This window comes from Desmodus rotundus, chromosome 13 (assembly GCF_022682495.2).
Source record: "Desmodus rotundus isolate HL8 chromosome 13, HLdesRot8A.1, whole genome shotgun sequence".
Classification (NCBI taxonomy): Eukaryota; Metazoa; Chordata; class Mammalia; order Chiroptera; family Phyllostomidae; genus Desmodus; species Desmodus rotundus.
Window position 1 is genome coordinate 45597473 of NC_071399.1, and position 27278 is coordinate 45624750.

The following is a 27278-nucleotide window of genomic DNA, read 5'->3' on the forward strand; positions in this document are numbered from 1 at the left end:
GAAAGAAGAAGAAGAAGAAGAAGAAGAAGAGGAAGGAAGGAAGGAAGGAAGGAAGGAAGGAAGGAAGGAAGGAAGGAAGGAAGGAAGGAAGGAAGGAAGGAAGGAAGGAAGGAAGGAAGGAAGGAAGGAAGGAAGGAAGGAAGGAAGGAAGGAAGGAAGGAAGGAAGCCTCTTGCTGGTTTTAAAATGGCCAAGTGAGTTCTGTTGGTCTTCCTGGCTGTAGCAGGCTGAGTGGGGTTGGGTTTCTCTTTTTTCCCTTACTGTGATTTTGCACAGATGGAGCCAGGTCTGGGCAGCACTCTTCATAGTTTCCCAGCCTGCAGTCCAGTTCCTCCATTTGCTGCTGGGCCCCCAGTGCCCTCTGCACCAGGTGTACACCTTCAGATCACCAGTTTTTCTGTCCTTGAGGTACACCAATTAGGGGTAACTCACACACCACCTTCTTGCTCTTTGCTGTTGTAGGTGCTAGGCATTCTCAAAGTCTCTTCAGAGTGGCTTGGCTCCCCCACTCAGTTAAGTTGTTCTGGGGACTACTGTCTCCCTAAGCCCTGCTGCTCTCCTCTGCAGGGGGGTACCTACGTGTTCCTTTTAGCAAGCCAGTCCAGCCCCACAAGGTGGGAGTGCCACTGTGGTTGCAGAGGCAGACAAAAGCATGTACCTCTGGGGTGGCAGGCAAGTACGCACAGCTTCTTCTGCTGCTGTGGGGGTGGTGGGGTACTGCCTGCATCACTGGGGCCTCGGGGCATTTGTGGACACCCTTCACCCCTGTGGCTTTGGGGAGGGTAGGAGCAAAGCCACAGTCCTGGAGGCAGCAGTGGGCCCTCTGCAGAGGCTGCAGAGGCTGCGGGGGTGCAGCCTGGGGAGGTGGGGCAGCTGCTGTGGGAGAATTCCCTAAACAGCCACTGAGAGCATTTTTTTTTTTTTTGAAAAATTCCTCCCATTACAGCCTGCCACTCCAAACAAGTGGCTGGCCTCTCACGCACCCCAACATTCCAGCCAGACTGGAGACTATGCAGGTCAGGGTCCATCATGGCCCAACTCTTCTCCTTTTGCCAGGTATCACCTGGCTCCCCAATTACTCTGGTAATGGCCCAGCCAGCATCCACAGTCTCAGAGGATGCACACCACCCCCGCACATTTGCCATTTCATCTTTATTCCCCTCAGTGACTTCAAGCATTTTGGTCCATCCTGGTGCTGCTCAAACCTCTTTGTTTGGTGGGGGATAGGGGGTGGGGGGGAGGGGAGCTGCTGACCTGACTCTCTTCCAAGAATCCTGCAGCCAGCCTGGCAGGCACCAGGCCTGGGGCTGCAGGTGCCCTGTTCTCTGCGCTGATCCCAGGGATGTTATCATCCCAAAGCAACCTCCTTAATGTCTATTTTTCAGTGCCCTATACAGTTTTGGACTCCAACCTTCATACATGCTGGGATACCATTGGCTGTTCATTCTCTTCCTCAGAAGATCAGCTATGTGTTCCACCTGTGCACGGGGTGGAAGTGGACTCAGCTCCCACCTATCTTGCCACCATCTTCCCTCCTGCCCCACTGGTCCAATACCTTTCCAATTTTACTTCACCTCATAGTATACTCTTCCCTTTTCTTACCCCACTGTTCCAATTGCCCTTTGGTGTCTTTCTTATGTTTTAAATTTTGTTCTCTCCCTTTCTTTGCTTCAGTTCTATCCCAACACTTACCAGTTCTCCCTCTTACCACTCAATAACTTTTTCTCCTTTTTTAGTCACTTCATATTCCTTTTGTAATACCTCGTAATATTCATAATCTCTCTTTGCCTTTATTAATCTTAGCTCAATTGTGGTTAAGATTGCTAATGGGGTATGCATTCTTCTTGCTGGTGTAGGTTTCATTGTCTGGTAATACTGCTTTGTTAACCAACACCTGTACAACAGCATACAAGACAAGGTGGGAAATACGACTGTCAGTAAACTGGCTGTAGGGGAGGAACCACCTACAAATAAGCAACCAACAAATAAAACCCATGTTCAACAAGAGAGCCCACACAAATAAAAGAAGGGCAACACTAGTGTTCCAGACAAGGATATCTAAGAAATTGTACCACTGAATTTCACAGAATCCTACCACAGAATTCCACCCCACAAAAACAGCTGGCAAAGCAAAGCATCCTGAAATACAGAAACAAAAAGAGTCACATAATGTGGAGAAAAAGAAAAAACACCCAATCAGAAGGAATGGAAGAATCCCCAGTAACATAACTAAAATGAAATGGAGTCAAGCAAACTATCAGACATAGAATTCAAAATGGTTATAAAGATGCTCAAAGAACTAACAAACAACTACAAGGAACTGAGTGGGAACTACAACAGCATGAAAATGGACATAGAAACTATAAACAAGAACCAGGGAGAAATGAAGAAAACAATATCTGAAATAAAAAAATACACTAGAAGGAATTAAAAGCAGCCTGGATAAAGCAGAGGACCAAATTAGTGAGCTGAAAGAAAAGGTACAAAGAAATACCAGAGTAGAACAGAAGCATGAAAAATGACTCAAAAAGTATCATGATAGGTTAAGGGAACTTCAGGACAACATGAAACAAAACAACATTTAAATTGTAGGAACACCAGAAGGAGAAGAAAAAGAGCAAAGGATAGAAAACTGTTTGAAAAAATAATGACAGAAAACTTCCCTAACCTGCAGAAAGGAGATTCCATGCAAGTTCAGTGAGCATAGATTGTCTAATTAGAGATGAACCCAAAGAAGCCTACTCCAAGACACATCAAAATCAAAAGTCAAAGAATCTTAAAAGCAGCAAGAGAGAAACAGCTCATAATATATAAAAGAGTTCTGATAAGGCTAGCAGCTCACTTCTCAACAGAAACACTACAAGACAAAAGGGAATGGCAAGAAATATATAAAGTAGTGAAAACTACAGGCATGCAACCAAGACTTACAAGCAAGGCTCTTCATTAAAATGAAAGGTGAAATAAGGAGTTGCCCATATTAAAGAAGGTTAAAAGAATAAACCTCCCCCTACGCAGCATTGCAACACATGCTAAACACATGCTAAAATTACAATGCAATTTATAGAGTCAATGCAATACCTATTAAAGTACCAATGACATATTTCACACATATAGATCAAACACTTCAAAAATTTATATGGAACCATAAATGGTCCCAAGTAGCTGTGGCAATTTTGAGAAAGAAGAACAAAGTAGGAAGGATCACAATACCTGATATTAAACTGTATTACAAGACCCCTGTATTCAAAACAGATTGGTACTGACATAAGAACAGACACATAGACCAATGGAACAGAATAAAGAGCTCAGAAATAAATCCAACTCTCTATAGTCCATTAATATTCAACAAAGGTGGCAGCACCATAAAATGCAGTAAAAATAGCCTCTTCAACAAATGGTGGTGGGAGATCTGGACAGCTACATGCAAAAAAATAAAAAAAATTAAACTAGAACTCCAACTTACACCATACACAAAAATAAACTCAAGATGGATTAGACTTAAATATAAGTAGTGACACCATGAAAGTCCTGGAGGAAACCATAGGCAGGAAAATCTCAGATACTCCCCTCAGCAATATTTTCACCATTATGTCCCATAGAGCAAGGGACATAAAGGAAAGAATAAACAAAGGGAAATTCATCAAAATAAAAACCTTCTGCATGGCTAAAGAAAACATTAGCAAAATGTAAAGGGAACCAACCATATGGAAAATATATTTGCCGATGATACCTCAGACTATATAAAGAAGCCACACAGCTCCACTCCAGGATGACAAACAACCCAATTAAAAAATGGGCAAAGGATCTGAACAGTCATTTCTTCAAGGAGGATGTACAGAGGGCCCAAAGACATATGAAAGTAGCATCAGTAGCCATTATAGAAATGCCAATTAAAACCACAGTGAGATACCACTCATACCCATCAGAATGGCCTTCATAAACAAATCAACAAACTATAAGTGCTGCCAAGGTTGTGGAGAGAAGGGAACCCTAGTGCACTGTTGGTTGGAATGCAGACTGGTGCAGCCATTCTGGAAAACAGTATGGAATGTCCTCAGAAAACTAAATATGGAAATACCTTTTGACCCAGCAATTCCACTGCTGGTATTTTACCCTAAGTATCCTGACACAATAATTCAAAAGAACCTATGCACCCCAATGTTCATAGCAGAACAGTTTACAATAGCCAAGTGCTGGAAGCAACCTAAGTGCCCATCAGTAAATGAATGGATCAAAACTATAACACATTTACACAATGGAATACTACACAGGAGGAAGAAAGAAGGAGCTCCTACCGTTAGCGATAACATGGATGGAACTAGAAAGCATTATGCTAAGTGAAATAAGCCAGGTGATGAAAGACAAATACCATATGATCTCACCTATAAGTAGAACCTAATCAACAAAATGAAAAAAAGAAGCAAAATATAACCAGCAACATTGAAATTAAAGAACAAACTGACAGACTGCCTTGGAAGATGGCGGCAACATAGGTGGGAGCGGAGTCCACTTCCCCTCAATGCCAGGGAAATACCTAGCTGATCTGAGGAGGAGAGCGAACAGCCAACAGTATTCCAGGATATATGAAGATCAGAGACCAAAGATAGAGGATATTGAAAGATCTGACGGTAAGAAGAGTGCTTGAGGACTGTAAGGTCCCCGGGACCCATGACCCGCGCTGGGTCAAGGGCAGCAGAAGCCCCAGCCCAGGTGAAAGGGCTGCTGCAGGAGTCTTGGGAGAGGGCCAGGCTGAGCTGTGAGCAGCCAGATGCTTGTTTGGACCAGGGGGGCTTGAATAGGAAGAATTTCTCAAAAAGAAAAAGAAAATAGAGGTACTCAGGGGCTAGTTAGAGAACTCTTGGCAGCAGCCGCGGCCCCTGGTGCCCCTCCCCCCTTAGCCCCTGGACTGCGAACTCAGGATAAACAGCCCCAGCGCTCACCAGAAGCCCAGTTGTGCTGCAGGGAGATTAGCGAACTGGGGGCCCACGCATGAAACCCCGGCGGGGCGCCCACACCTGAAACCTCAGGTGGGAGAGCATCTGGAGCAGAGGCTAGCTGCTCCACCCACAGACCCAAAACAGCGGACCCCAGTGCTTCGTAACTCAGTCCAGGGAGGCCCCGCCCACCAGAACATCTCAAGCCCAAAGCGGCTGGCTGGATCGGCGGCTGCGGGCAACCCAAGCACCCAAGCACAGACCGGCTGGATTGGTTGATCAATGGCCTGGCTGCCTGCCAGGGACCACACCTACAATGCCTACCTGACACCTGCGCACAGAGCCCTGCAGGGCCTACTAGCTCTCTAGGACAAAGGCAGAACACCCAGCAGAAGGGAGCTGCAGGGCTAGGGGAGACTGCATTCCCCAGAAAGTCACAACTCAGTAGGGGGCTGAACTACCCCATACCCCATAGCAGCACCCAGAGCCCCTAGCATCTAAGACATCAAAGAGCAAGAAGGTAGAGTGTGAATTGCACCTAATTGGTGCAACTCAAGGACAGCACAACTGGTGAACTAAAGGCCTACTGGGGAGCAGCAGGACCATGAGGAACTGGACTGCAGGATGAACAACAGCGAAGAGTGTGGCCCAGGAAGGGAGAAAAGTGAAACCAATCCTTCCAACAACCCCCTCCTGTTCCACAGACAGGACGACCAGCAGAACTAACCTGACCGGTTTAAAGCCAGCAGAAGATTTCTTTTTTCCCCCGTTCCTCCTTTCCCCCTGAATTCCTTCTTCCTTTCTTTTTTTTTTCATTCCTTCTTCCTCCCTCCTTTACCTTTTTTATGCCTTCTTCCTGCCTTCTTTTATTTATTCCCATGTTTTAATTTTTGTTAAAATTCCTTCTTATCTTGCCTCCGATCTTTCTTTATTCCCTCTTCCTTCCTTCCTTTCCTTTTCTATTTCCTTTTTCCCTCCATCCCTTATTGTTTTTCCTCTCTCTTTTTTTTTCTTTTCCCCCCCGTTTGTCTTTTTCCCACAGGTGAGACAACAAAACCTGGAGTGCTGAAAAGACTAGAGTTAGACCGTGCTACACACACAAACGTCAGCTCAAGACCAGTGACCACAGGAGATTAAGGAGACAGCACCACTGAATCCCATTGGCATTCTACCATAGAAGTTCATACCATAAACCCAGGGAGTCAGAATAGATCAATTTAAGAAGCAGAGGCTAACAAGAAGAGTCTCACAAACAATGGGAAGACAAAGAAACAGTTCCCAAATGAAAAGAAAGGAGGAAGCCTCAGAAAGAATGCTAACTGAAAAAGAGGTAAGTCAACTATCAGATACTGAGTTCACAGCAATGGTTCTCAGGAAGCTCACTGAGCTCTCTGAGCTCAAAGAGAACTACCAGAAACTACAGGGAAACTACAATGAACTCACTGCAAACTATATCAACATGAAAAAGGAAATAGAAACTATCAACAAGAGACAAGAGGAAATGAAGAATACAATTTCAGAAGTGAAGAACGCAGTAGAAGAATGAAAAGCAGACTTGATGAAGCAGAGGATAGGATCAGTGAGCTGGAGTACAAAGTAGAAAAAAACACCCAGAAAGAGCAAGAAAAGGAAAAGAGGCTCAGAAGGAATGAAGAGGGATTAAGGGAAATGCAGGACAACATGAAACGTAACAATATCCGTATAAAAGGAATACCAGAAGGAGAAGAAGAAGAGCAAGGGATAGAAAACTTGTTTGAAAAAGTAATGATGGAAAATTTCCCTAATCTGAGGAGAGAAAAAGTCACCCAAATCCAGGAAACACAGAGAGTCCCTAGCAAGAGGAACCCAAATAGACCCCCTGCAAGACACATCATAATTAAAATGGCAAATTTCCAAGACAGAGAGGATCTTAAAAGCAGCAAGGGAGAAAAAGGAAGTAACGTACAAGGGAGCCCCAATAGGGTTAGCAAGGGACTTCTCAATGGAAACGCTCCAAGACAGAAGAGAATGGCAAAAATAATTCCAAGTAATGAGAACCAGAGGCCTGCAAACAAGACTACTTTACCCAGCAAGGCTCTCAATCAAGATAGAAGTCCAAATGAAGAGTTTCACAGACAAAAGAAGTCTAAAAGAATACAGCTCCACCAAACCAGCTCTGCAAGAGATGCTAAAGGGACTGCTTTAAGGAAAGGAAGGAAAAGAGAAAGACAGAGGAACACAGGTAGGAATAAAGGCAATGAATAACTACCTATCGATAATAACCTTAAACGTAAATGGATTAAATGATCCAATCTAAAGACATAGAATAGCTGAATGTATAAGAAAACATGACCCACACATATGCTGCCTACAAGAGACCCATCTCAGGACAAAAGACTTATACAGACTGAAAGTGAAGGGCTAGAAACAAATTTTCCAAGCAAACGGACAGGAAAAAAAAGCAGGGGTAGCAATACTCATATCAGACAAAATAGAATTCCAAAGATGGGCCATAACGAGAGACCCAGAAGGTCACTTCATAATACTCAAAGGAAGAATCCACCAAGAAGACATAAACAGTGTAAATATATATGCACCCAACATAGGAGCACCCAAATACATTAAGAAAATCTTGGAGGACTTCAAGAAAGATATTGACAGCAACACAATTCTAGTAGGGGACTTTAACACCCCACTATCAAAAATGGACAGGTCTTCCAAACAATATATCAACAAGGATGTTGTGTCACTTAACAATACCCTAGAGGAAATGGACTTAACTAATATATATAGAGCTTTTCATCCCAAAGAAGCAAAATACACATTCTTTTCAAGTGTCCATGGAACATATTCAAAGATAGACCACATGATAGGACATAAAGCAACCCTCAACAAATTCAAGAAAATTGAAATCATATCAAGCATTTTCTCTGACCACAAGGGGTTGAAACTAGAAACCAACCCCAAAGGACAAAACCCAAAACACTCAAAATCATGGAGACTGAATAGCATGCTATTAAACAATGAATGAGTCAAGAATGAGATTAGGGAAGAAATCAAAAACTTTCTGGAAACAAATGAAAATGAAGTCACAACAACACCAAACTTATGGGACACAGCAAAGGCAGTCCTGAGAGGGAAGTTCATAGCAATATCGGCCTATCTTAAAAAGATAGAAAGATTTCAAAGAAACAACCTAACCCTACGCCTACAAGAACTGGAGGAACAACAACAAAGACAGCCGAGAGCAAACAGAGGGAAGGAAATAAACAAGATCAGAGCAGAATTAAATGACATAGAGACTAAAAGCAGAATTCTAAGGATCAATGAATCCAGGAGCTGGTTCTTTGAAAAGATAAACAAAATCGACAAGCCTTTAAGTAGGCTCATCAAGACAAAAAGAGAGAGGATCCAAATAAACACAATTTGAAATGAAAGAGGAGAGATTACAACTGATACCACAGAAATACAAAGGATTGTAAGAAATTACTACAAAGAACTGTATGCGAAGAAATTTGAAAACCTAGGTGAAATGGACACATTTCTAGAAAAATATAATCTTCCAACACTGAATGAAGAAGAAGCAAAAAACCTGAACAGACCAATAACAACAGACGAAATTGAAGCAGTCATCAAAAAACTCCCAACACACAAAAGCCCTGGACAACATGGTTTCACAGGAGAATTCTACAAAGTATTTAAGGAAGAGCTAACCCCTATCCTTCACAGACTATTCGAAAAAATCCAAACTGATGGAAGACTCCCAAACTCTTTTTATGAAGCCAGCATCATCCTAATCCCAAAACCAGATAAAGACACAACGAAGAAAGAAAACTTCAGGCCAATATCTCTGATGAACATAGACGCTAAAATTCTCAACAAAATATTGGCAAACCGCATCCAGCAATACATTAAAAAGATCATCCAATATGACCAAGTGGGATTCACCCCAGGGATGCAAGGATGGTACAATATTCGCAAATCAATAAACAAAATACATGACATCAACAACAGAAAAGACAAAAATCACATGATCATATCAATAGATGCACAAAGAGTATTTGATAAGGTACAGCACCCATTTCTGATAAAAACACTCAGCAAAGTGTGAATAAAGGGAGCACTCCTCAACATAAAAAAGGCCATATATGAACGACCTACAGCCAACATCACACTCAATGGACAAAAACTTGGAGCTTTGCCACTAAGATCAGGAACAAGACAAGGATGCCCTTTCTCACCACTCCTATTCAACATAGTATTGGAAGTCCTAGCCACAGCAATCCGACAAGAAAAAGAAATAAAAGGCATCCAAATTGGAAAGGAGGAAATGAAACTGTCACTGTTTGCAGATGACATGGTAGTGTACATGGAAAATCCTATAGACTCCAGCAATAAACTACTCGACCTAATAAATGAATTTGGCAAAGCAGCTGGATACAAAGTCAATACTCAGATATCAAAGGCATTCCTGTACACCAACAATGAATCTGCAGAAACAGAAATCAGGAAAAAAATCCCATTTGATATAGCAACAAGAAAAATAAAGTACCTCGGAATGAACCTAACCAAGGAGGTAAAAGACCTGTACCCGGAAAACTACACAACATTGAAGAAAGAAACTAAGGAAGACACAAATGGACGCATGTACCATGCTCATGGATTGGAAGAATTAACATCATCAAAATGGCCATACTACCCAAAGCAATTTGTAGATTCAATGCAATCCCTATTAGAGTACCCATGACATATTTCACAGATATAGAACAAACATTTCAGAAATTCATATGGAACCATAAACGACCCCGAATAGCTGCAGCAATTTTGAGAAAGAAGAACAAAGCCAGAGGGATCACAATACCTGATAGCAAACAGTATTATAAGGCCACTGTAATCAAAACAGACTGGTAGTGGCATAAAAACAGGCACATAGACCAATGGAACAGAACAGAGAGCCCAGAAATAAACTCAAGTCTTTAAGGTCAATTAATATTTGACAAAGGAGGTAGGAACATAAAATGGAGCAAAAACAGCCTCTTCAACAGATGGTGTTGGGAGATCTGGACAGCTACGTGCAAAAAAAAATGAAACTCGATCACCAACTTACGCCATACACAAAAATAAACTCAAGATGGATAAAAGACTTAAATATAAGTTGTAACACCATAAAAGTCCTCGAGGAAAACATTGGCAGGAAAATCTCAGACATTCCATGCAGCAACATCCTCACAGACACATCCCCTAAAGCAAGGGACATAAAGGAAAGAATAAACAAATGGGACCTCATCAAAATAAAAAGCTCCTGCAAGGCTAAAGAAAATAGCACCAAATTACAAAGAGAACCAACAGTATGGGAAAACATATTTTCCAATGATACCTCAGACAAGGGCCTGATCTCCAAAATATATAAAGAACTTACACGACTCCACTCCAGGAAGACAAACAACCCAATTAAAAAATGGGCAAAGGACTTGAACAGACACTTCTCTAAGGAAGACATACAGAGGGCCCAGAGACTTATGAAAAGATGCTCAACCTCACTAGCCATCAGAGAGATGCAAATTAAAACCACAATGAGGTACCATCTCATACCAGTCAGAGTGGCCAGCATAAACAAATCCACAAACAAATGTTGGAGAGGATGTGGAGAAATGGGAACCTAGTGCACTGTTGGTGGGAATGCAGACTGGTGCGACCACTGTGGAAAACAGTATGGAATTTCCTCAGAAAACTACAAATGGAACTGCCCTTTGACCCAGCAATTCCGCTGCTGGGATTATACCCTAAGAACCCTGAAACACCCATCCAAAAGAACCTATGCACCCCAATGTTCTTAGCAGCACAACTTACAATAGGCAAGTACTGGAAGCAACCTAAGTGCCCATCAGCAAACGAGTGGATCCAAAAACAATGGTATATTTACACAATGGAATTCTACGCAGCAGAGAGAAAGAAGGAGCTTATGCCCTTTGCAACAGCATGGATGAAACTGGAGAGCATTATGCTAAGTGAAATAAGCCAGGCGGTGAGGGACAAATACCATATGATCTCACCTTTAAGTGGAACATAATCAACAAAAGAAAAAAGCAAACAAAATACTACTAGAGACTTTGAGGTTGGGAACTGTCTAGCAGTGGCCAGGGGGGAGTGGGGTGTGGACAGTGGGAAGAGGGGATTGCAGGAACTATTATGAAGGACAGATGGACAAAATCGGGGGTGGGGGTGGGAGTGAGGGAGGGAGGCGGTTTCAGCTGTGGTGGGGGGGAAGGAAGGGGAGAAAAGGCATACAACTGTAATTGAATAACAGTAAAAATTGAAAAAAAGAAAAAGAAAAAAAGAACAAACTGACAGTAACCAGAGGAGAGGCGGGAGAGGATAATGAGGAGAAAAGGGGGAAGGGTTTTCAGGAACATCAATATAGGACACATGGACAAAACCAAGGGGGTGTGGGATCAGGTGTGAGAAGTGGGGGATGGAAAGTGGTGGTAGGGTAAATGGAGATAACTTTACTTGAACAATAATAAAAAAAAGTTTAAAATAAGAGTGTTGTCACTGAGCTTTACCTCTGAGGCCCGCATCCGCCATGGATGAGAATAAGTCTACCAAGACATGATCTGCTTGGGGAGGAAAGATGGCCAATCTCTCAAAGGAGAAGGGCCAAGAGCCTTTTCCTCAATGGGCTTTTCTTAGGTTCATTTGCACAGGAATACAGATAAAGCTCATCAATCATTGTCAGCCAGTAAGGGTCAAACAATACATAACTTACAGAGAACTGTGAGGGCTTATTTTGAGTTACGGTCAATTAGTTAAAGGGTTATAAAACTTTGGGAGACAGACTCATTTCAGGCCTGGACCCTTATCTTTTAAGCTGAGGGTATAAATTAAGCAGGTTTCACAGGATAGGATGCATTTTTTTAGGCCCGATTCCCCAAGGAATCTGCCCCTCCCAGCACAGGACTGCACTGCTCTCTATTATTGATTCAGGCTTAAGTCAGGCAAGGGAAGTAAGGCAGCCAAGAGATTAGGAGACTTCTTTCAGACAGAATGAGGACTCAGCCTATGGCAAAGCCGAGGGACAAGGGTCCATCACCCTCTTTTCCTATAGCCCCCTGAGTCCTTCCCTGTGGGCTTATCCTGGTGACTATGCCTGTCTTAGGTTGTTCCTCCCTTGAGGAATCTTACCCGTCATTGGCTAACTGGTCAAGCTCAGGGCCAAGCAGGGTGAAGTGGGCAGAGATGGCACACCTGCCAGGGAGATAAGCTTAGTCTCCTTAATGGCTTATGGTCCCGAGGTCTCTGACTCAGCCTTAACCATGGGCAGTTACAGCTTCTGAAACCAAGCAGGGCAGTTCCCAACAGAGTGTATGCTAGATTAGCTTTCCTACCTTTGTTTTGCCAAAATAATGCATAATTTTGGTATTTACATCTAAGGATTGGGTGGATAAAATCAAAGCACCTTAGTTTCTTTTCTGTAGATTTTTGCACAGTTTTGGTGAGAGATGTAGATATGATTTGAATATGTTTCTTGCATCTAAGAAATGATTTCCTAGTAAATTTTGTTAACTGTAAAGAAAAATGGCTCATAACTTTTTATGACTTTGTAATTTTAATTGAGATAAAGGCTTACTATGATAATTAAAGAAAGACAGTGGGGAAGTGAAATCACTGGAAAATCTTTCATCTTAAGCAACAGATACTTGAATAGTTGCAGGCTACCTTCTCATGCATACATATTTTTATACAATTGCAATCATGGTATATTTTTCATTTTTCTATGGACTTTCTATATGTGATCACTTAAAATGTACATGTAGCTATGTTTACCAAAAGATACTTTATAGAATGCTAGTTTTCTTGGGATTTTTACTGATGTCACTTGGGGAAAGCAAAACATCTCTGCGGTCCTACAAGTTTGAGAGGTTGTAAGAGTAAACATATTCCTTTACTATAGGATTTTTCCAAGCCTATAGTATATTTTAAGAAAAAGATAACAATAGTTTATTTTCTTCAAATTAATTTTAATGTGAAACTTAAAAATATACAATGAAAGATCTGTACCACAAATAAATGTTTAGAACACACTTCGGAAATTACTGATGGGTAGTATTCTGTGGTATTGAGATAACCTAATATACTAAGCCATTCCTCTACTGTTGGACAATGGTACTCAATTACACTTGAGATAAAGCCCAAGATCTTTAACATGATCTACAGATGTATATTATTTGGCACTTCTTCGCTTATCTTCCACTATTCTCCTATTACCCTGTTCTTGAATCCACTATGCTCTTTCCCATTTAGGCAGGGCTTTTGCACATCCATATTTTACTTTTATAGATAAAAGTGCATTTATCATATCTCTTTTAATTATTTCCCAATTTACTACTCACTTTCAGGACATATAATTAGAAACTTAAAGACAGATACTGCTACTGGTTTCATCTTCAACCAGCACTCTTTTGCTTGGCATGGCACTGTCTTTTTAGGAACGGCCAGTCAGGTTTTGCTATTATGGATGTTTGCCAAAGCAAAACTGAAAGAGAAACGCACATAGGGGATTCTCAAGATGGCGGAGAGATAGGTGGGAGCAGATTCCACTCCCCCCTGCACATGGGTGAAACACCTAGCTAATATACTGAGGAACAAAGCCAACAGCCCACAGTACCCCAGTGTTTATGAAGACAGGAGACCAAAAAGTAGAGAGGACACTGAAAAAACAGACGGTAAGGGGATTGCCTCAGGACAAAAAGGTCCCTGGGACCAGCACGGGGACCAGGATGGCTGCAGGCCCAGGCCCGCACTCACTGGGCCTGCTGCAGGACTCCTGGGAGAGAGCCGGGTAAATGGCTCCCTCCCCTGCCAAAAAAAGCTTGAGCAGCACCGAGAGACCTGGTTGCTTGAAGTCGCAGGGAGGGGAATAAGGACGAAGTGGTAAACCCATGGAGACTATAGGTGCCAGCTGGTCTGGAATGGAGAAGAGCTGGGTTAGGACCCCTGAGTTGGCTGCAACCAAAAAGACCAGTAAAGCTGGCTTGGCCAGTTTGAAGCCAGCAGGCCTATTTTTGTTTTTGTTGTTGTTGTTGTTTTTTAAAGTAATTCATTATTATTATTATTTAATTATTTTTTCTTTCTTTTAATACCTTCTTCCTCTCTTTCCTTCTTTCTTGTTCTACTCCTTCTTTATCTCCCTTTATATTTCTTCTTCTTTCCATCTTTTCTTCTTCTTTTTTTAATCTCCACAAGTGAGACAATAAAACCTGGAACTGTGAAAAGACCAGAGTTGGACCAAAAGAGGGGGCATCCCAACAGCTGAGACAGTGAAACAAACTTCACTTTGCTACTCCAGAGAAATTGCAAGTTTTTGTATATTTGTATTATTATTTTTTTCATTATTATTACATCATTCATTTTACTAGTATCTTTGTATCTGTCTTCTTTCTGTTTAGTCTTCTTTGCTTGACTGATTAATTTGTATTGTTTGACTGGTTTCCCCTTGTTCCCTCTCTCACAGTGTATTGTTAATTAACTGTCTTTCACTTCACTTGGGTTCCATTAGCACACTATTCTAGGACCTATCCTCCCTATTCTAGTTATCCAGATCACATAGATTCTGTCATATGATTGTTGCTCCATACTATTGTCAATAATAGCTGTTTCATACATTTGTAAATACTACACAGAACCCCTCCCAGATCTCAGCCCACTTCACTGTTTCCTGAACTTTATTACTGGCATGATTAACTCTATTCTCTCACACACTACACCTATTTTCTATCCTTTACTCTCACTGTACCTCATAATCTGACCTCCCACAAACTCACAGCTTTCTAGATCCAACTCGCAATCTTTCCCCCTTGCAAAAACTGTCTTATCTTCTTTTGACCCTTTCTAAAAAGTGGCTAGGTGGGTGAATTATCATGGTTAACACTATATATACCCAAAGGATTTCCTATTTCTTCTCTAAGGTCTGGTACTTTAAATATCATATAATACACTCTTGCTGTCTTAAACCATTTCACCTTCCCCCTCCAACCTATCACAAAAAAAGAGTAGGTAGAAGCTGGGAACACCAGGAAACCTCCTAGAAGAGGAAACCAACCAACAAAGGAACCACCAAAAGCTAAGAACAGAAGGAGAAGGACAGAGTGGAAGTCACACTACTTCAACCCAGGACCTATCTGTAAATACAACTAAATAGTGGAGAAATTACTTGTTGGGAACCTCCCTGCCTGGTTTCGGAAGCTGTAACCCCCATGGTTGAGGCTGAGTCAGAGTTAGGACCATAAGCCATTAAGGAGACAAAGCTTATCTCCCTGGCAGGTGTGCCATCTTTGCCCACTTCACCCTGCTTGGCCCTGAGCTTGACCAGTTAGCCAATGACGGGTAAGATTCCTCAAGGGAGGAACAACCTAAGACAGGCATAGTCACCAGGATAAGCCCACAGGGAAGGACTCAGGGGGCTATAGAAAAAGGGGGTGATGGACCCTTGTCTCTCGGCTTTGCCATAGGCTGAGTCCTCATTCTGTCTGAAAGAAGTCTCCTAATCTCTTGGCTGCCTTACTTCCCTTGCCTGACTTAAGCCTGAAGCAATAACAGAGGGCAATGCAGTCCTGTGCTGGGAGGGGCAGATTCCCTAGGGAATCAGGCCCAAGAAAAAAATGCATCCAATCCTGTGAAACCTGCTTAATTTATACCCTCAGCTTAAAAGATAAGGGTCCAGACCTGAGATGAGTCTGCCGCCCAAAGTTTGATATCCCTTTAACTAATTGACCGTAACTCAGAATAAGCCCTCAAAGTTCTCTGTAAGTTATGTATTGTTTGACCCTTACTGGCTGACAATGATTGATGAGCTTTATCTGTATTCCTGTGCAAATGAACCTAAGAAAACCCATTGAGGAAAAGGCTCTTGGCCCTTCTCCTTTGAGAGATTGGCCACCTTTCCTCCCCAAGCAGATCATGTCTTGGTAGATTTATTCTTCTTCCATGGCAGGCGCAGGGCTCAGACATAAATCTCTGCAACATCTGGCACCTGGAACAGGGACCTCAGGATTTTTGGAACCTGCTTCAACCATAGGCTACAAGCAATCGTCATGGACGGCACACCTAAGAGGATGGAAATTAGCGCTTTCATCCCCCCAGGGACAGGGGCACCTCTCGGTAAGGCCCCAGGCCTGTTACAGATAAGAGGAAAGGTTTCTGTCATGCAGCCCCTTGAGCGGTTTTCTTCTCATTTCTCTCCCCTGCATCCTCTTCCATGAATAGGAGTCTTGCTTTCTCTCTCCCAAGTGTTTGCTGCATTTTGTGGGCACGGGTCGAGTATTTAAAGGCAGCTAGGGAGCTCGCCGCTAGAAGATTCCCATGAGAGGATAAGCTGTACGTGGACCAGGACAGGATGCTAGGTCTCCCTCCAGCCTGAAGCAAATGTCCATGCAACGAGAGGCACACTGTAAAAGCATTCATGGTCCCATCCCCTGCAGCATGATCTCCACCTTGGTTTAGGCTTGGGGAGGAGAAAGCAAAGACCCTTTATTAGCTTTCATAGCGAGGTATTTATGAGCGTTTCAGCTTCTTGCTGAGTGCTGGAGAGGCACTTCCTCCCTCCTGCTTGAGATCTTGGGTGCCCCTATGTGAATGTGGGCCTTGTGGAGGTATCTGGGGTCAAATCCCTGAGACGTGCAGGGGCCTCACAAGGAATTCCATCTCACGTAATATAACTTTTGGCTCCTCTGGGGCAGTGCGATATAAGGGTTGGTTACCCAGCGCTCCAAGCCCTCTTAGCTGGTCTAGATGACTGGGAAGAGAAACCGAGACCCATAAGCAGGGTTAGGGTACCTGAAATATCCGGTAGCCCTCCCTGACTGTGTTCCACCAACAGCACATTTAGACCCACTACACTCTCCTCCCTAGCAAGAAACATGATCTGAGGCTGCAGACAGAGTGAAAGCGAAACTGGAACTGGTTTTGTAATCGCTGTGCTTGAGGCGGGAGGAATTTCAGAAAAGGTTCTTTTAATTGTTAAGGAATTTCTTTAAAAGTTTCTAAAAATCCTCAACGACGGGGAACGGGCTCTCTAAGGAATAAGAGCAATGTTTTAAGCTAATTCAGCAGCTTTTTAAGGCTGCTGAATCTCTCCCTAGTAAGGGATCTTTAGAGTTAGTTACTTAGGAAGAAGTTGGGCAGAAGTTGAAATAACACCAGGTGGTGTGAGATAAGATTCTAAGACTAGTGTCTCACTCCATCCTTTAAAGGATTTAATTTAAAAATACTGGTTTGCTTGAATTTTATTTTTGTTTCTGAATAGCTCAATCTCAAAATATTTTTCTAAACCTCTGGTAAACAAAATGAGATCTGTAATGTTGTTACATCATAAGGATTTGACTCAGAAAGAATTTACATTGTTTTTTTTAAATTTTTTATTGTTATTCAATTACAGTTGTGTGCCTTTTCTCCCCATCCCTCCACCCCACCCCAGCCGAACCCCCCTCCCTCCCCCACATCCACCCTTCCCCTTGATTTGGTCCATGTGTCCTTTAAAGTAGTTCCTGTAATCCCCTCTCCTCACTGTCCCCTCCCCACTCCCCCCTGCCCATTGTTAGGTTGTTCTTAAGAATTTACATTGTTTAAAATAAATAATTAAGTGTATTTGCCAGTGGAGAAAAAACTGTTTCTGAAGGTTATGAATGTGTTCATCAATTTGTCAATCTAAAGCATGTTACAAGTGGGATGGGGGATGTGATGTATTAAAGAAATATTAAGAATCCTCCTTGTTTATGCCGGAGCCATGACCTTTTATTGTAAAAATGAAATATAGGTGTGCTGTCTCCCGGGGAGAACTAGCCCTTCTCTGCGGAAGATATGCACTGTTTTTTAACTCAGTACCTGTAAACACTGATCATTTCCTTGGGAAAAAACTGGCTATTCTCCCTGAGGGAACGGTTAATTAATCAAGTCACAAAAGGCCCTTGGCGTGTAACCGCTCTTTTCTCAAACATATTAAAGCAAAGCACCTCCACCCCCATCTTTCCCACATAGTCTAGTGGTTAGGATTCCTGGTTTTCACTCAGGTGGCCTGGCTAGCTCAGTCAGTAGAGCATAGGACTCTTAATCCCAGGGTCATGGGTTCAAGCCCCATGTTGGACTCTTTAAAAAAATAAATAAAAAAGAAAAGTGGCACTTTTAAGACTGAGGCTATTTTTCAGCCGCCACTTGGAGCCTCCTTCATATTACTACCTTCCCACTGTGAACAGGGAAGCCAAGGTTTAAGGCCTTAAAGCCAAGAGGAACCCTCCCAGGAGTGCAAGAATCAGAAAATCAGGCCCCTGGGACTAACCAGAAAAGTAATAGGAAAGAGTTAAGGGACTGTTTCTTTATCATCCCCCTAGCAGAAAGGGACCATGAGAGATTTGCATTCTCAGTCCTAGTACTTAATAACTCTCAACCATTAGAGAGGTTTCAGTGGAAAGTCCTACCACAGGGCATGTTAAATAGCCCTACCATCTGCCAACATTTTGTTCATCAGGCTGTTTAACCAGTACGGACTCAGTTTCCTCAAAGTATAATTTATCATTACATGGATAACATCCTAATTGCTGCAGCCTCTCAGGAAGAGCTAAAGCAAGTTTACCTCTATCTTGAGGACAGTGTCTCCTCAGCGGCACTAGTCATAGCCCTGGAAAAAGTACAGCATTATCAGCCTTGGCAGTATTTAGGATATGTCTTATTTCACCGTATAGTTAGGCCTCAAATAGTTCAGATCCAGATACCAGACCTTTTAACACTTAACAATTTACAACAGCCCTTAGGCACCATCAACTGGATCTGTCCCAGTTTAGGGATCACCACTGGGAAATTAACCAACTTGTTCAACACCCTTAAAGGGGATCCAGACCTAAATTCTCCTAGATTCTTAAGTAATCAGGCTAGACAGGAATTAGATTTAGTTAACCAGTACCTTTCTTCCAGGCAGCTCACTAGGGTAAACAGACAATTACCTGTCAGACTTTTTTGCTTCCCCACACTGGGGACACCTACTAGCCTAATCAGACAGTTGTCACCTAATTTAGAAATGATTGAATGGTTATTTCTATCCCATCAACCCCAGCACACTATTACCACCTATATTACTGCACTATGTCAGCTTATTATCAAAGGCCGTGATAGAGTAATTCAGCTTTTTGGCCATGACCCAGCTGTTATACATGTTCCACTCACCCAAGTGTTTGTACAACAACCTTATAGTCAATCCTTAGAATTTTAGTGTGCAGTCGCTGATTTGGGGGGGGATCTTAATATTCATTTACCTTCTGATAAACTTCTTCAAAACCTCCCCACTCTTAATATCCGCATGGGGGAAAAATTCAACGCCACTCCTATTCCCAAAGCTAAAACCATCTTTATTGATGGTTCAGGAAAAACAGGGAAAGCTGCTATCACTTGGAAAGAAGGGAACAAGTAGAAACATTTTCTTTCTGGAGGGTACTCTTCCACCCAATGGGCAGAAATTTCAGGGGCTATTCTTGCCTTCCAGCATTGGCCCAAAGAGCCTCTTAATTTAGTTTGTGACTCTGGTTATACTGTATATACACTCCTTCATATAGATAAGGCTCTATTAAAAGGGTCCATTGAGCCTCAGTTACTAAGTCTATTTCTAACCCTGCAAAGTCTTCTAGATAAAAGGAAGCACCCCTTATTTGCTACCCATATCCGATCTCATTCAGGCTTGCCTGGACCTATGGCAGAGGATAATTCTCGGGCTGATGCCCTTGTCATCCTAGCAGATACTTTTCAATCTACGGTGATGTCTCATAGATTTTTTCACCAAAATAGTCAGGTCCTATGTAAAGAATTTAATATTCTATGGGCCCAAGCAAAACAGATTATCAGAGATTGTCCAGATTGTCAAGTGCTTTCAAAAGCGCCCCCTACTCTTGGGATTAACCCTAGAGGGTTGCAACCTCGAATGATTTGGTGGACAGATGTTACTCACTACCAGCCTTTCGGAAGATTGAAATATTTACATATATCTATAGACACTTACTCAGGTGCTCTACATGTCACTCCCCTCACCGGGGAGTCAGCAAAGCATATTAGAGCTCATTGGCTCGAGGCCTTCAGCCACCTAGGCCATCCACAAGAAATCAAGACTGATAATGGCCCAGGATACATTGCACAAGCCACCCAGGCCTTCTTAGAAAAATAGGGAATTCGTCATAAAACAGGTATCCCCTATAACCCTACGGACCAAGCAGTTGTTGAAAGAGCTCACCAGACCTTTAAGACATTAAACAAACAAAAAAGGGGGAGTCAGGAAATATCCCCCAGGAACTTAACCATGCTAGCCATATATACGTACAATTTTTTGAATTGTGATGATAATCTGAACTCATCCATGGATAAACACTTTATACAAAATAGGCCTGCTGGCCCACACCCTTTGGTTTTGTACAAAGACCCCTTAGGGGAAGGAAAGTGGGAGGGCCCAGTTGAGCTGTTAACATGGGGAAGAGGGTATGCCTGTGTTTCGATTCCTACAGGCCCACTGTGGCTCCTGGCAAAAAGAGTGAAACCATACCATAACAGAACTGCCCCAACAACAGATGTGGCCGTTCATCAGGATTCTACAGCTAGGACAGATGGAACAGATGTTCCTGAGGACTAAGGTGGAAGAATGTCGCCACCAGAAGACACAGACTCAGAGGAGCAACTCCCCAGATCAACCTCAGGGAGTAATTTTGGGTGACCTAAAAACTCTTAATGCAAGGGTAAAACAGTATGCCCAAGAATTAAGAGTCAAGGATACTCCAAAGAACAGGTTCTTAGCTTATTTGTCAGTTGTTTCTTCTAACTTCACCAAGGTGGCCCTAATCTTGGGCCTGCTCACCTGCCTCGGAGGGCTAGGCTTAGCCTCTGAAACTAATCATATATATTGGAGCCATGTTATAGACCTGCCTATGTTTAAGCTCCATACTTGGTGGAATCCTGAGCCTCCTTTCTCTAGTAACGATACTGAATGGACTTGAGGCACATGGCTCCCTCCAGATGGACCACTAGAGGAAAAACATCTTTGGCTGTTCGCTCCAGAAGGCACTGTATATGTCTCTAACCATTTGCCTGCTTGCTTTTCTGTGTTAACCAATACCCTCTGTTTACCTATTATGTCTAAGTGGTATGCTTATGCAATGACTAATTATACTGTTCAACAGTCTTTGCCTGCAGTAAATTTTTCCTTAGTTAGAGCAATAGGATTTAAAGGAGAAAGGCCAGGGAATAGTACCAAACCACCCAATTTTCCTTTATGTCAAATAGATGGTGGATCAGCTAAACTAGTCACTTGGAAGTTGTATTGTGATCACGCACCATCATTAATCAATATCACTAACACCCCTCTAGTAACAGAAAACTGAGGTGCTAAATAGAAGGTATATGCCATAACAGGCTCGACAATAGAGAACCCAATGCCCTTCCAAATATATAATAAACTTAGTTGGCATAGTGGAGGAGCAGGAGCCCCTATTCTCAGAATAAAAAATCTCAATCATACAAGCCCATGGCATACTTCTACTTGGAAGATGGGGCTCCCCTTTACTGACTGTCAGACAGGACAATTTCAGCTCATCCAAAGGGGAGATGATGCCTTTGGTTACTTTAACATTTGGAATATGAATTGTACCTGGGTTACTGTATGTACTTCTCATCCTTATCTGTTTGTAGCCGTCCCTGGTATACCTCAACTTATGTATAATGAGACTGCTACTGTATATACTTTTATTACTACCCCCGGCACTATATATACTAGCTGCTTAACCCGTGCGAATGTCACTCGATTAAAATTTACCACCATATTTGTCATTCACCAACAAGCTCAGGCCTGGGTTCCTGTTAATCTTACTCAGGAGTGGGCTGATCCAGGCAGAATAAGTGCTCTCAATAAGGCCCTTGCCCATGTCAGGACCTGCTGGTTTAAAGGCATGCATATTGCCTCCATAGTTTCTGCTATTGTAATAATTGCAGCTGCGACTACTGAGTCTGTAGCCCTTACTGAATCAATTCAAACTGCTCATGCGGTTGATGTTCTTCTTACTAATGTTACTCATCAAATGATCCAACAAAGCCAGATTGATCAGGAAATTCTTACTCGACTCTCTGCCACAGAATCTGCTATTGTCTGGCTTGGAGAGCGGCAAGATGCTCTTGCACTAAGGCAACAACTTACTTGTGATCCTGGTTTTTCTAAACTCTGTGTTACTCCATTAAGGTGGAATTCCAGTCAGCATTCCTGGGCAGATATTCGTCATCACCTGCAGGGCGCATTATCTACAAATCTCAAAGGACAAATTGATCAGCTCCAGCTTGAGCTCCACCAGCAAGTCAGTGACATCAAACGCTTAACTGAACAGAAAGTGTTCCACACCCTCCACAATAATCTATGATGACTGAACCCTAAGAACTGGTTTGATGAACTGAATTTACAAGTTTAGATCATGGCAGCCCTTGTGTGCCTCCTTGTCTTAATCCTTATCTGTGCCTTATGATGTATTTGGAGGTTATTTTCTAGAGATCGCATTCAGAAACAGCAAATGGTAGGTATCACAGGCTTGACAACTGCAACCGATTTCACAAACAAAAAATGGGAAGATGTTGGGAACTGCCCTGCCTGGTTTCAGGAGCTGTAACCCCCATGGCTAAGGCTGAGTCAGAGTTGGGACCATAAGCCACTAAGGAGACAAAGCTTATCTCCCTGGCAGGTATGCCATCTTTGCCCACTTCACCCTGCTTGGCCCTGAGCTTGACCAGTTAGCCAATGACGGGTAAGATTCCTCAAGGGAGGATCAACCTAAGACAGGCATAGTCACCAGGATAAGCCCAGAGGGAAGGATTCGGGGGGCTGTGGAAAAAGGGGGTGATGGACCCTCGCCCCTCGGCTTTGAAATAGCTTGAGTCCTCATTCTGTCTCCAAGAAGTCTCCTAATCTCTTGGCTGCCTTACTTCCCTTGCCTGGCTTAAGCCTGAAGCAATAACAGAGGGCAGTGCAGTCCTGTGCTGGGAGGGGCAGATTCCCTGGGGAATCAGGCCTAAGAAAAAATGCATCCAATCCTGTGAAACCTGCTTAATATATACCCTCAGCTTAAAAATTAAGGGCCCAGAACTGAGATGAGTCTGCCGCCCAAAGTTTTATAGCCCTTTAACTAATTGACCATAGCTCAGAATAAGCCCTCAAAGTTCTCTGTAAGTTATGTATTGTTTGACCCTTACGGCCTGACAGGGTCAAATGATTGATGAGCTTTATCTGTATTCCTGTGCATATGACCCTAATAAAAGCCCGTGGAGGAAAAGGCTCTGGGCTCTCCTCCTTTGAGAGATTGGCCAATTTTCCTCCCCAAGCAGATCATGTCTTGGTAGACTTATTCTTCATCTATGGCAGACACGGGGCTCAGAGATAAAGCTCTGCGACAATTACTCAGAACAAACAATTGAACAAGACCAAGAGAAAAGCCTCAAAACCTTGTACACATGGAAGACAAGCTCCAACACAACCTGCCCACACCTGCACAACAGAAGACAAGAGGTGGGGGACAGACTGACCCTCATATAATCAGCTGGTGGGAGACACCCACCAAAGAATGACCCAGCAAGAACCAAAAAACAAAGACATACACAGAGCCAACATAAACCACAGCCCAAGATCAGTGAGATCAGGAGACCAAGGAGCCTGTACCTCTGAAACTCAGAGGTATTATACCAAAGAAGTTTACACCAAAAACCCAGGGGGGTCAGAGCAGAGCAACTTAAGAAGCAGAGGCTAACAGGAAGAGTCTTACAAACAATGGGAAGACAAAGAAAAAATCCCCAAATGAAGGGAAAGGAGGAAGCCTCAGAAACAATGCTAAATGAAAAGAGGCAAGTCAACTATCAGATAATGAGTTCAAAGGATTTGTTATAAGGAAGCTTATTGAGCTCACCAAGAATTTCCAAAAACTACAAGGAAACTACAATGAACTCACTGCAAATGATATCAACATGAAAAAGGAAATACAAACTATCAACAAGGGCCAAAAATATAATTTCTGAACCGAAGAAAAGACTAGAAAGAATCAAAAGCAGGCTTGATGAAGCATAGTATCGAATCAGAGAACTGGAGGACAAGGTACAAAAAAACCACACAGAATAAGCAAGAAAAGGAAAAGAGGCTCAGAAAGAATGAAGAGGGATTAAGGGAAATGCAGGACAACATGAAACGTAATAATATCGTATAATAGGGATACCAGAAGGAGAAGAAGAAGAGCAAGGGATAGAAAACCTGTTTGAAAAGGTAATGATGGAAAATTTCCCTAATCTGAGGAGAGAAAAAGTCACCCAAATCCAGGACACACAGAGTCCCAAGCAAGAGGAACCCAAAGAGGCCCACTGCAAGACACATCATAATTGAAATGGCAAAATTCCAAGACAAAGAGAGGATCTTAAAGGCAGAAAGGGAGAAACAGGAAGTAACATACAAGAGAGTCCCAATAAGGTTAGCAGCTCACTTCTCAATGGAAACACGCCAATGCAGAAGAGAATGGCAAAAGCTATTCCAAGTAATGAGAACCAGAGGCCTGCAACCAAGACTACTTTACCCAGCAAGGCTCTCAATCAAGATAGAAGGCAAAATAAGGAGTTTTCCAAACAAAAGAAGTCTAAAAGAATACACCTCCACCAAACCAGCTCTGCAAGAGATGCTAAAGGAATTGCTTTAAGGAAAGGAAGGAAAAGAGAGAGAGAGGGTGGAACACAGGTACAAAAACCCAGCAATGAATAAGTTCCTATCAATAATAACGTTAAATGTAAATGGATTAAATGCTCCAATCAAAAGACATAAAATAGCTGAATGGATAAGAAAGCATGACCCATACATATGCTGCCTACAAGAGACCTACCTCAGGACAGAAGACCTACACAGACTGAAAGTGAAGATCTGGAAACAAATTTTCCAAGCAAACGGACAAGAAAACAAAACAGGGGTAGCAATACTCATATTAGACAAAATAGACTTCTAGAAAAGGGCCGTAAAAAGAGACCCAGATGGTCACTTCATAATACTCAAAGGACGAATCCACCCAGAAGACATAAACATTGTAAATATATATGCTCCCAACATAGGAGCACCCAAACACATAAAGAAAATCTTGGAGGACTTCAAGAAAGATATTGACAACAACACAAATACAGTAGGGGATTTTAACACCCCACTGTCATAGATGGACAGATCTTCCAAACAAAATATCAACAAAGATATGGTGGTGTTGAACAACGCCCTAGATGAAATGGACTTAACTGATATATATACAGCCTTTCATCCCCAAAGAAGAAAAATACACATTCTTCTCAAATGCACATGCAACATTTTCAAAGATGGACCACATGACAGGACACAAAACAAGCCTCAACAAATTCAAGAACATTGAAATCATATCAGGCATTTTCTCCAAACATAAAGGAATGAACTAGAAACCAACATCAAAGAAAAAAACTGAAAAACACTCCATGGAGATTGAACAGCATGCTATTGAACAATGAATGGATCAAGAAGGAGATCAGGAGGAAGTCAAAAAGTTTCTGGAAACAAATGAAAATGAACTCACACATTCCAAAACCTATGGGACACAGCAAAGGCAGGCCTGAGAGGGAAGTTCATAGCAATACAGGACTAGCTAAAAAAATAGAAACATTTCAAATAAACAGCCTAACCCTACACCTACAAGAACTTGAGGAACAACAACAAAGACAACCCAGAGCAAGTACAAGGAAGATCAACAAGATCAGAGCAAAATTAATGACATAGAGACTAAAAGCAAAATTGTAAGGATCAATGAATCCAGGAGCTGGGTGTTTGAGAAGATAAACTAAATCAACAAGCCTTTAAGTAGGCTCATCAAGAAAAAAAGAGTGAGGACTCAAATAAAACACAATCAGGAATGAAAGAGGAGAGACTACGACTGATACCACCAAAATACAAAGGATTGTAAGAAATTACTACAAAGAACTATATGGCAAGAAATGTGAAAACCTAGATGAAATGGACAAATTTCTTGAGAAATATAAACTCCCAAAAACTCAATGAAGATGAAGCTGAAAGCCTGAACAGACCAATAACAGCTGATGAAATTGAAACAGTAATCAAAAAGCTTCCAACCTACAAAAGCCCTGGACCAGATGGTTTCACAGGAGATTTCTACACAGCATTTAAGGGAGAGCTAAACCCCATCCTCCACAGATTATTTCAAAAAAATGAAGAAGATGGAAGACTCGTAAACTTGTTTTATAAAGCCAACATCATCCTAATCCCAAAATAAGACAAAGACATAACAAAGAAAGAAAACTTCAGGCCAATATCGCTGATGAACATAGATGCTAAAAACGACCGTGAATAGCTGCAGCAATTTTGAGGAAGAAGTACAAAGCTGGAGGGGTCACAATACCTGACATCAAAATGTATTACAAGGCCACTGTAATCAAAACAGCCTGGTACTGGCATAAAAACAGGCACATACACCAATGCAACAAAACAGAGAGCCCAGAATAAACCCAAGTCTCTACGGGCAATTAATATTTGACAAAAGAGGCAGGAGCATAAAATGGAGTGAAAATAGCCTCTTCAACAAATGGTGTTAGGAGATCTGAACAGCTATGTGTAAAAAAATGAAGCCTGAGCACCAACTTACACCATACACAAAAATAAATTCAAGGTGGATAAAAGACTTAAATATAAGTCATAACACCGTAAAGGTCCTAGAGGAAAACATTGGCAGGAAAATCTCAGACATTCCATGCAGCAACATCCTCAAAGATATGTCCCCTAAAGCAAGGGACATAAAGGAAAGAATAAACAAATGGGACATCATCAAAATAAAAATTTTCAGCATGGCTAAGAAAACCAGCATTAAAATGAAAAGAGAATCAAGAGTATGGTAAAACATATTTTCCAATGATACCTCAGACAAGGGCCTGATCTCCAAAATATATAAAGAACTCACACGACTCCACTCCAGGAAGTCAAACAACCCAATTAAAAAATCGCAAAGGACTTGAACAGACACTTCTCCAAGGAAGACATACAGAGGGCCCAGAGACATATGAAAAGATGCTCAGCATTACTAGCCATCAGAGAGATGCAAATTAAAACCACAATGAGGTACCATCTCACACCAGTGAGAGTGGACAACATAAACAAATCCACAAACAAATGTTGGAGAGGATGCGGAGAAAAGGGAACCCTAGTGCACTGTTGGTGGGAATGCAGACTGGTGCGACCACTGTGGAAAACAGTATGGAACTTCCTCAGAAAACTACAAATGGAACTGCCCTTTGACCCAGCAATTCCGCTGCTGGG

At 42.2% G+C, this 27278-nt stretch overlaps 1 non-coding gene across 1 annotated transcript; it reads left to right on the forward strand.

Moving 5' to 3' along the window:
* The first annotated feature begins 17979 nt into the window (after positions 1-17979).
* Positions 17980-18052, forward strand: TRNAK-CUU (transfer RNA lysine (anticodon CUU)). Its single transcript has one exon. It is a non-coding gene; the product is annotated as a tRNA-Lys (tRNA).
* Positions 18053-27278: the final 9226 nt, after the last annotated feature.